Consider the following 12,162-nt stretch of genomic DNA (forward strand, 5'->3'; position numbering starts at 1 on the left):
AATACTTGGTCTTGGACGCACACTTCAACTAGATAAGGTTAAATTTTATTGTGTAAAAAAAAATAACATAATTATTATATTTTGTATCAAATTAATGTAGAAATATTGGTGTTATTGGGTGGATCCTTCAAATTTGACATATATAAAGGGTAAAAGATGACACCATGACAAGCATTTAATTAGTTATGTAAAGGATATAACAAGAAGGAACTCATAATACTATGTTTTTTTCTCAAACAAACATTGGCTAAGGGAAAACCTTAGTAAGGATGGTGCCCACAAGAGGATGTATCAATAGAAAAGTATCTATTAATAATCATGACCCTATTATGATTTCTTGCATTTTTTTTAGTGCATATGTCCCCATTAAAGGATTAGAACTTGTTAGAGGCCTTAAACCATGTTAGGAGTTGAGAAGATAATGAGAGAATACTTGCTCAATAATAAAAGTTAAATCTATATCCAATACTCACTATCCAAATATAGTAAAAGTATTATAAAATTAGAGAACCATGCAAAACATTATAGTATTTGATTAGTCCTTATTGAAGCTGAGATATGATCTAATACAACATCAAGTATTGCACATAGTATGCAATTCTCACACACAAAGAAAAAATTTCCTTTATACCCTTCAATATAATTTATCCCATCAGTTTCAAAACTCTTCTTAGAACATGTGACACAAATTCTAATAATAAAAATAGAGCTATTCTATCCAAAGATTTATATCTTGGATGTTGTCCCTAGATTTCCAAGCAATTAGACTTGTCCAAATATTCCATTTTTCTAGGCCAAATTTCTTGATCACAAAAATGATAGAATGATTTAGAATAAATGACCAAGGGGGGAAAATTTTCGTCAAGTCCAGGTCTAGATGTACCAATTAAAAATTTTATCACTTCAAATAGCCTAGATCTAATCATTAAATAACCTAGTCTCTATAGCAATATATCAATAACATAAAACTTGTAGTCCACTATCCCAATAATAACAAACTTGCAAAATGTAAAACATTAACAATAAATTATTTCAAATAACATCCACACAAGTATGACACCATGATTTAATTTCAAAATATAATTCAAGGAAAACTGTCAACTTGTCAGCAATTTTTTGCTATTCTAAAGTGAGCTCTATTAGGAGCTAACCCTATTAAAGGTTACAATACACCCTATTAGGAGTGACCTTGTTCAAGGATTTAATAATATTTGATTAGAATGTCACATTGATTAAAGGATTTATAAATGACTATTAGGCCAGCCTTGATTAAACAATTGCAAAATGATTCAATGATTAGAAAGTAATAATAGGTTGATCTAAAAAATATAACTCACTTTATAAATATGGATCATAATTTAGTTTAATATCTAATTCATTAACTATCCTCCATTAACATCTCCATCACTAATTTTCTTGGAAACCCTTCAATAAATCACTCTCCACCTCAACACTTCATTGTTGGTCCTTCTACTCAAGTTCACCCATCAAAAGAATCAATAAATGCTCCAACACTATTAGGTTACCCCATCTATCTCCTTTAATAGGTATCTTAGTCTTTCTTCCTCTTAAACAACACCATTGATCTTTGGGTTAGGTTAGATTCATAAAATCCTTCCATCTTTTCATTTCCTCTTTCCTTTTATAGACATTTCTCAAAACTTCTCTTCCAATTGATGCATAGAAAAAATCAAACATGATTTCCCTTGCATTGAATGGTCCATCTCATCAATCCTTATCTTCAACACACTTTCCATATTCAAATAATTCAACTATGTTATCCAATAATATTAATTCCTTCATAAAATATAAAATGATATCACTTAGCTAACACTATGTTTCTCATATTGTAATATGGAAGAGAGATTTGGGAATATGGTGAATTTTTCTTCTCCTGGTAAGAAGGTAAGGATAGCTGAATGGATGGAGAAAAAAAAGGAAGTCATTTAAAGAATAAAAACAAGAATAGTAGGGATCCATTCTCAGTTTCACCTATACAGACCAAGAGTTGTGGTAAATCAGATGTGGGAATTAGACAAAAAGAACTAGGTAGGAAGAATGCAAATCAAGTCCTGCAAGAGGAGGCCAGAAGGAATTTGGTGGATGGGAGCCAACAAACCATCTTGGACTATTCTATTATTTAGAAATGAAGATAATATCTTGGTATATTAGGGGACTAAATGGGGTCCATTAATAGAAAGTTCTCAGGAATATGATAAAAGACCAAAGACCTAATATAATGCTAATTCAAGAGATGAAAATGAAGAAGGAGGCTCTGGGTAAGATCTCCTTCAGTAATATTATGGCTTGTGAGGCCACAGATTCTAAGGGGACGTTAGGAGCTTTTCTTACTCTTTTTAATAATAAACAATTTAAAGTTACTCCATTGTATAATGAAGGTAATACTCTTTTATGTAAAGTGTTTCATATGAATACCAATGATACTTGGTTTCTTTTGAATGTTTATGTCCCAAATAGTAAAAAGGAAAGGTAGTATTATTGGACTAAGCTTGGGGTTTTGGTCCAAAAAAATAATCTTAATAAAGGAATTATTATGGGGACTTCAGTACTCCTCTTGCTGATGAGGAAAAATTAGTAGGTTTGGCTCTGGATTTGGAAAGTAAGTTGGACCTTTCCAATTTCATAAATAGGTTGGCTCTTTTGGATGTTGATCTTGAGGGTACAGTCTACACTTGGTCCAATAAAAGAATTAGGAGTGAGTGTATTTAGGTTAGATTATATAGAGCTCTCATATCTCCAAATTGGTTGAATTCTTTTTCTTGTAGTGTCCCTTCTCCCTAGAGTAGGATCAGATCACTCTCCCATTTCTCTCTTAGTTGTTTCTCTTGAGCCCAGGAGAAATTATTCTTTTCAATTTGAAAATATGTGGATTTCTCATTCAAATCTACTAAATAGGATATCCAATTGGTGGAGTGTGGAAGTGGGAGGAACTACTATGCTTAGAGTTGCTAAGAAGTTGAGTAATGTGAAGCAGATGATTAAAATTTGGAATAAGATGGATTTTGGCCATATCTTTTAGGAGAAAGATGAGATTTCAGATAGGCTTTGTTCTATTTAGGATTTAATTAAATAGGATAGGTATAATGAATAGTATAGGAATATTGAGATTTCTATTTTAACTAATTTACATAATATTATAAGTAAATAAGAGAATTTATGGAGGGAAAGATCAAGGATTAACTGGCTTAAAGAGGGTGATCAGAACACAAAGTTTTTTCACCTTTCCACTCTTAAGCACAAAGCTAATAACAAGATTTCAAGAATTAAAAAGGGCTAGGATACTTTGACTAGGGAGAATGATATTTTTCCTAAAGTTGTTTCTTTTTTCTCTTCTCTTCTTTCCTGGGATCCCATGTTATCAGTGGTGGATCAAAATGAAATTTTTGTGTGTCTCCTTCAGATTATCTAACATCATCACAATAAAATGTTGAGGGAAATTCCTAAAGCTTAAGAGATGAAACAAGCTTTGTTTTCATTACCAAATGATAAAGCCCCTAGGCTAGATGGATTTCCTATTTTCTTTTTTTAGGTTTATTGAGAGGTGGCTATGGAAGATGTGGTTAAGGCTATTCGAGAATTTTTCAAGGCTAAAATTCTTCTTAAAGAAATTAATTCTACTTTCTTAGTTCTAATTTTGAAATTTTTAGGTACTAATTCTATGGAGAAATTTAGGTCTATTAATCTTTTTAATTCTTTTTACAAGATCATTTTGAAGGTTTTAACTATCAAAATTTTAAATATTCTTCCTTTAATCATTTCTCAGCAACAAACTAGTTTTGTCCCTAGTAGGTAGATTTTGGACTCTATCAAGATGGTTCATGAAGTTATTCACTCCCTTGAAGTAGGTAAAAAGGAATTTGTGCTACTCATGTTGGACCTTTTAAAGGCCTATGACTAGGTGGATTAGACTTTCCTTGATTCTATCATCCAAGCTTTTAGCTTTGATCAATATGTTTGCAAGCTTATTTCTCAACTTATTTATACTTCTTCACTTGCCATTATGGTCAATGGGGCTCCGGGGCTCCTTCTAATTTCTTCAAACCTTCAAGAGATTTAAGATAGGTTGACCCTCTCTCTCCTATTCTATTCATTATTATGGCTAAGTGTATTGGTAGGTTGATTGGGAAGAAAAGATAGGAAGGGAGACTAAGAGGGATTAGGCCATCCTTTGGAAAAGTTTCTTTTTCTCATCAATAGTATGTGGATGACACTATTATGGGAGGGGAATCTTCTATTAAGGAGGCTAAATCAATGAAGGATCTTCTAGATGTGTATATCAAAGGATCATGCTAGCTAATTAACTAGGAGAAGAGTTCAACTTTCTTAATCAATACTCCTATTTATAGACAAATGAAGATAGCTAGGATTCTTGGGTGTGGGATTGTTAAGCATCCGTCAGGCTATCTTGGTCTCCCAATGGGAACTAGGCCTCGCAATTCCTTCTAGAGTGGGATTCTTGATTAGGTTTAGCAAGAAGTTGGCTAGGTGGAAAGAAGCCACACTAAGCTAGGTAGGTAAATGTCTTTTGGTTAATTCCACTTTTTAGAATCTCCTAATGTATGCCCTGAGCCTCTTTGCAATACCAGCCAAATTTGTTGACAAAATGGAAAAGATCTAGAGATATTTTTTGTGGTCTAGTATAGAGGAATGTAAAAGATATCCTTTAGTGGCTTGGGATAATGTTTCCCTCCCTAACTACTATGGTGGTCTTGGTATAAGGAAATTAAAACCTCTCAATAAGGCTCTCCTAGCCAAATAGATATGGCACATTTTCAATAGCATAGGGGAATGGAGAGATTTTTTAGTAGATGATTATATTATAAGGCCTTCTCCAAAGTTTTTTCTCAATAATGTTGACATACCAAATGGTTCAGTCATTTGGAATGGAATCCTTAAGGCAAGAGATCTAGCCAAAGCTAAGACTCAGTGGAAAGTGGGTAATGGTGATGAGGTTCTCTTCTAGCATGATAACTAGTTGATATAGGGTACTCTAATTAATAATCCTATTTATGGGAATTAGGAAAATGTTTGTATCAGGCAGTTTGGATTAAAAGTTAGAGACTACAGAACTGACTAGGGATAGAGAGACTTGACTTTTATCTCGAATGATCTCAAACTGATAATGTTAATATTGAACTCAATGGTTCTAAATAATAAGAGGGATGAACTAATATGGGAAGATAATCCTAATGGTTTTTACTCAGTTTCTTGAGGATATAATTATTGTTGGAGGTTAAAGGACAAACATCCTTGGGCTAGGGCCTAGGTTCCTGGCCTTACTCCAAAGATTAATATTTTTTTCTCGTTGGCATTACAAGATAAAATTATTACACTATAAAACTTGAAGAAAAGAGGCCACAATATCCCAAATAGTTTTATTTTGTGTAAACAAAAAGAGGTGTTTATCCATTGTCCTTATTCTAGGGAAGTTTGGGACCTTATTACAAAGAATTTTGGAGTTAGTTGGTGCAAGCTAGGTAATGTTTTGGATTTCTTTTATCAATGGAATAGCATGTATAAAGACTCAAACTTTTAGGATTTAGACACCTCATCTTTTCCTCACTTCTATTGAGGAGTTTGGAATGAAAGAAACAATAGGATATTAATAGATAGGGAGGAACATGCTTATGTTTTGGCAGATAAAATCAAGACATATGAAGGAAAATAACCAAATTAAAAAGGGGGGAGACATTGAAGATGGGGGTAAGAAAAAGGATAGGAGATCTAAAAGACAAGAAGTAAAATGGAAGCTTCCACCTGAGGCATGGGATAAAGCCAACTTTGAGAACTAAAGTGTGGGAGGAGTTAGAAATAGGAGCAATTTCCAATTATACAGCCAAGCTCCATGGTTATGACCTAATGATTAAAAACCTTATGGTAAATTCATGGAAAGATGGAAGGGTTAAATTCAATGGGGTCTCATATTAGGTGACTATGGAAATCATTGCTCATATAACTAAAATTTTGGATGAAGAACTAAAGTTTTACAAAGATAAGAAGGTGTTTGTGAATGTTGTGAAAGATTTTGCAAAAAAATAGAAGAAAAGAAGGAATTGGTTAAGAGCAAAAAATAATACGAGATTGATTTGATAAAGAAACTATGGAGGTATGTTTTGAGGGCTATTATTGAGTATATATATTTAGACATGAGATTTGATAGAGTTAGGGCACAACATTTTGTTCTACTCAATCATTTTTGTTATGGGATTAAAGTATCTTTTCCTTTCTATTTATATACTTCTATGCATAAGAATATTTCTGTGTACAAGGAAAAGCCTACTTTGAATTCAGCCCTACATGAGGGCTTGCTACTTTTGATTTATGAGCATTTCAAGGCTCAATCTTGAAGCAAAACCCTCACCTAGGTAGTTGCAGCATTCAAGGAGATAGGGAGTTCAAAATTTTTATCTAACATAGATGATGTTTAGAGTATAAGTTTAGAGGATGAAGATGCTAACCCTTTTTCTAGAAAGAAGGCTAACGATTTTGAGAAGAAATTTCCTTCATTAACTAAAGTCCCATGCAAGAAAAGTCCCAAGGGGATTGAGTTCAAAATTTCTAGCCAAGGAGAAGAGGAGTATAATGAGGAAGGGGATGAGATGGATTCTAATGAAGAGAATAAGGAGAAGGAGGATGTTAAAAGGGAGGAGCTTGTAGCTAAAAATAGAGGATCTCTAAGGAGGAGGACATGCCCCCAGTGGGGGAAATGGATCGTAGGTTGGAGATCATAATCATTCCTCTTTCTCTAATTTCCCCTTCTTAGGAACATGACAAGGAGAAGACAAAGGATGAGAGTGGAGAGGTGGTTATAAAGGATAGGCACATTTCCTAGAAAAAATTAATGTTAGAACATCAAAAATGGGAATAGTGAGAGAAACCATGAACCCTCAAATCCTTGAAGGTAAAGAAGTAAAGCTCTAGATGGAGGAAATCATTGATCTAGCCCTGGTGGATACTATTGATAATGCAAGGAAAATTGGCATGAATTTGACAAATAATGCTATAAATAGTATGATAGACAATTTTAGGTTAATTAAATGGCTCTACCATGAATTAGAGGAGGTCAAAGAAAGAGTGGGTCAATTGGAAAACCAAGGGAAGAAGTTAGAACATGGAAATTTGATAGATCAGGGGGATGGCCTTAGATTGGTGGAAAAATGAATTCAAAATCTAGAAAATTACAATCATAATTTGGCAAACCAAATGATTTCAATTATGACTTCTCTTAATGAAAATATCTCTTCTCTTACTAGAAAGTTGAAAGCTAGAGGCTTCCTAGAGGATACTAAGAAAAAGGATAGAGCCAAACATAGAATAGATGTGGACATGACCATAAACATTACCTTCAACAACTTGGATTAGATGGGTCAAAAGAAGTAGGAGCACATGGCTGAGGAGATCTAGAAAGCCTATGATGCAGTGAAAATTATGTAGGAGCCAGAAAGAAAGACAGAAGTAATAAAGGTTTTTCATTTCCTATCTTTTGGTCTGTCTAGTTTCTATAGTTTTTATTTTTTGCCATTTTGCCTTTTTTTTTTGTAGCCTTTTGGTTGGCCGTAGTACTGTGGCTAGGATTTTTTGCTTATTATTAGCCTTTTGATATGTGTGGATATGGCTAGGCTTTTGTTGCTTATTATCAACCTTTTGATATGTATTAACTTTTGAGTTTCAAGATCCCTATAAAACCTATTTTTCTAATAAAAAACACTATGGTTCTCAGCCTTGGTCATTACTAGATAACTCATCCATCACTATCTTTCCTCATTTAGACTACACTATCTTTTCTTAGTACTTTTATTAACACTTGGTCCAACTTTTCTGTTACTCTGCCTTTTACTAGTGCTTTGTTGAAACTATTTTTTTTTGGCTTCTAGTGTTCACTCGATCAACACTAGCGTAACTTGGCTTCAACTATAAGTCCCTTAATCTTTCCATTTGAATCATGGTTAAGCCTATTTATTTTTTCCTTTATTGATCATCTGTTAGAGGCTTTAACACAACTATTTCCCCATTTAGTGTTATGATTAAACAATGCATTATCTTTCCAAATTCTAACTAATTGAGTTCCCATTGTAATTCCTCATAACTCAATGTTTCCACTAGGTCCTTTTGTTATCTTTTATTCTCAAATCCTCTTCATAAATCATGCTAATATAGCACTCTACTAAGGTAGAAACTATCTAACCAATAAGGTTTGACATCAATGACATTATAAAATTTTTTCCAATTGTAGTTCCAACAATATCCCTCTTTGGAATTTATGGAAATACCTCTAGTGATCATATAATCTAAAAATAGTTACTTGCTTCAAGAAGCCCGCTCTATGTTTAGTATTAGATCTTCACTAATATCCTTAGTCTCATTCTTGTTCTCATGTCAATGTCCAAAAATCTCCCTTTTTAGTTTCATTTTGACTCTCATTCATGTAGCTATGATATTAAACATGTCTATTTATAATAACAATTAGGCTCTCTCTATTATATTAGAACATAGATCTCTATCTTTGATATACATCTTTTGAACTTCTTCAATGTCTTTCTTGATTGTAAAACTTCACTTCTTGATTGATGCATAGTAACTTCTAAATTGTTCCCCCTTACATCCTACATGTATGACTTCTACAATTTCTCCCTATTTAAGTAATTATATGCTAACTACATAGTATTTCTCTCTTTGAAATCAACACCAAAGATGCTACCATACATAAGTATCATTAGGATACTTCAGCATCTTCACTTATCTTCTCATACATCTTCAACATGTATATATCTCTTGGTCAATTCTATGAACTAGGCTCTTCTTCTATCATCTTGCATATGATTGATTCAATATCTTGTGCTTTTCATGTTACAATTTTAGGAAAGTTCAAAAGTGTGACCTTCTACATTAACTTGTAAGATATTTTGATCAACACATTTGATTCAGAGCTCCATCTTATCTTAATTAGCCTCATTAAGGGGAATCACCATTAGTTTACCTCTTAGATATTCATGTGCATGCTTAGGTAAATATTTTGTGACTATATCAATAATACATTCCTTTGTATTCACATACTCCAATCTCACTTCTCTTCCTTGAACCAACTCTCTCAAGTGACAGTACTTGATAGTAGTATGATTGGTCTTAGTATGTATCACAAGATTCTTAGATATATTTATAGCACTTAATGACAATAGCTTCAAAGAGCTCTTCATTTCTTCTTTTCAACAATTTCTTGATCCACACTATGTTAGAACAATTAACTACTACCATTACACATTCAACTTTAGTTGTAGATTGGGAAATTTAGTTTTTCTTCTTGCTTATCCATCAAACTAGTCTCTTTCCTAGAAAGAAATATCCACCATTTCTACAAATTTTTATTAAAATTTCTATCCCAATTTGCATCAATATACACTTTTAGTTTAAAATTTTCATTCTTTTTATAATACAATCCACAATCCTTTGTTCCTTTAATATATCTCAATATTTTTTCATAGCCATAATATGATTCTCCTTAGGATTTTGCAAAATGTATTGCAAAAATATCAATTGCTAGTGCAATATCTAGTCTTCTATGGACAACATATTGAAACTTTTAAATCATTGATCTATACAAGGCTTGATTCACATGCAATATAATTATCATGTTATGAAACTTGATATACAATAGCCATAGGTGTTTCAATTAGTCTTTACTATTCTATGCTAAAAGTTATCAATATCTCCTTAATATATTTTGATTGAGTAATGTAGATACCTTTCTTCATTTGATACACTTACAAGTGAAAAAATAATTTGATCTCTCCAAACATAGACATCTCAAACTCGTGTCTCATCTAATCTATAAATGGCTTACACAATGCATCATTTCCTCCAAATGTGATACCATCTACAAATATCTTAGCCATAAGTATTTGATGTAGGAGCATCCTAGGCATAAGAGCAATCTTGCATCACCCAGATTTTTTTTTTTTAATATTTTCTATTTTAATAAGGACTAGTAGATGAGGTGGTTACTATTTATGGGAACTTCCTATTTTTAGTAAGTTTTTGATACGAACTTGGAATGTTTTGATTTTCTACATGAAGGTTCACTTTGGAATTATAACCCTACCATAAAAATCTCATTCATCTAGCTTAAGTATCAGAGAGTTATTGCAAATTTTTGGTGGAAAAATTTACAAAAAAAATCTTCAAGCTTACTGTTGAAGCCTTAGAGTGCCAAGATGAGGTCCAAAAACTTGATGAAAGGGTGCTTGCACAATTTAGAGCATGTAGCTAAGGATCTAGCATTTCCAAAAAGTGGCTTTAATAGCCAATCAGAGCAATGGTTCAAGAGTTATGGCCTTTTGAAGTTGAGCTACCAAAATATCTAAAATAATTTTTCAAAAATGTATTTAGCCAACTCTATATGTATTTTTAAGGTCTAATAGCCCTAGGTATTAAGTTTGAGCATCTAGAACCTTCCTAGGTAGCATAAATTTTTCTAATTAAGAAAGGCCTGAACATTGTCTAGAACAACTCTGGGTGATAGTTCATGGCTTAGCCTTTCATATTACTATAATGAAGGCACCCATGTGGGTTAACATATTGTACTTGTGAATTTTGTAATTCTACATTTGCAGTGCAAATAAGAATTCTATATTTTGTTCTTGCATTTGTTGTTGTTTCTTTATTTTTATTATGTACTTATGGTATTAAGGGGAGCACCCTTCATCAAGTAGTATCAAAGCCAAGTTCTTGAGTGTGTGGATAGATATAAGTCTATGACATAGCTCACACCAAGAACATGGTTTGGGTTGAGCATGTAGACAAATCATCGATTGTGAGGTAGTTTGCACTAGGGTTTCAGCGAAAATGCAAACAATGCCTCCATGAAGAGAGTGTGGATGAAGAGTTGTAGGTGTTACACCTAAGGGTTTTAGAGCCCTCAAAAGAAAAATGCAATAATTGGAAGAAAAAATGCATAGAGGAATATATCTTCTCATAAGATATAAAAGTGACGATGAGGTCAAAGTAGAAGAAAATGTGAAAGTAAAGGTAGTTCTAAACCTAGAGGCAGAGTGGCTTTTTAGGGCCATCTCCAAGATTGGAAAAAGACCTAATTTTGAAGTTCTCACATTTTCAAGAAATATTAACCTAGAGGAGCTAATCGATTGAATGGATGAATTGAAGGAGTACTTTGGGTATGAAGATATTGAGGATCTTGATAGGGTCAAGTTCACAAAGGCAAAACCAATGCAAAGATTTGGTGGCAAGAGGTTCAGTTGGAGCAAAATAGAAAGGGAAAGGAAAAAATCACTAGATGGGATTAGATAATAGCTAAAATAAAGTGATAATTCATTCTTGTAGATAATGAGCTTGATTTTTTGAAGAAAATGCATGTGTTGAAGCAAGCAAGAAAATATGTTCAAGAGTATATCAAAGAATTCTATCAAGTTCTTATTATAATAGGCCATGTAGAAGTCGATAAGGAGAAAGTGGCCCATTATGTTAATGGATTAAGGAAAAGTATCTAGGACAAGATGAGTTTGGATCAAATGAATAGTATTTAGGATGCATACAATTTTTCCCTAAGAGTTGAAGGAAAACTTAACAAGAAGTTTGACAACAAGAATAGTAGAAGAGGTCGTGATGGAAGATTTGGTAGATGATTTATGGAGGCAATAATGATAGTTAAAAGAACAAGGAAAAAGGTGGAAGTAGTAGTCAAAACTAGAGGAGAAATAATTCCAATCATTTCCATGATTGAAACAATAAAGATCAGAGAGAAAGAGGTAGAGGACAAGGATCTAGAAGAGGAGGCTTCTATGGAAAATGTTTTCACCATGGAGATGAAGTGTATAGAGATTTTGAATATTCCTAGAACCAAGGAAGGATAGATTGAAGAACAAAATGCTAGGTCAAAGTTGTACATGTTGATGAAGATGCCAGATCCTCACATTTTGAAGATGCTAAAAGAGGAAAAGTCATAGTTAATAGAAGAGTCTTACTGAGTGGTGAGAATACACTTAATTAAATAAGGAACTTGTTTCACACGATGTGTAGATGTGAATATAAGTATTTTGATGTGATCATTAATGGTGGAAGTATTAATAATATAGTGTTAGAAACAATGGTCATAAATTTGAAGCTAAAGAGAGAGAAACACCCACATCC

This window comes from Cupressus sempervirens, chromosome 2 (assembly GCF_028749045.1).
Source record: "Cupressus sempervirens isolate cs-2001-9-10 chromosome 2, ASM2874904v1, whole genome shotgun sequence".
NCBI classification, from domain to species: Eukaryota; Viridiplantae; Streptophyta; class Pinopsida; order Cupressales; family Cupressaceae; genus Cupressus; species Cupressus sempervirens.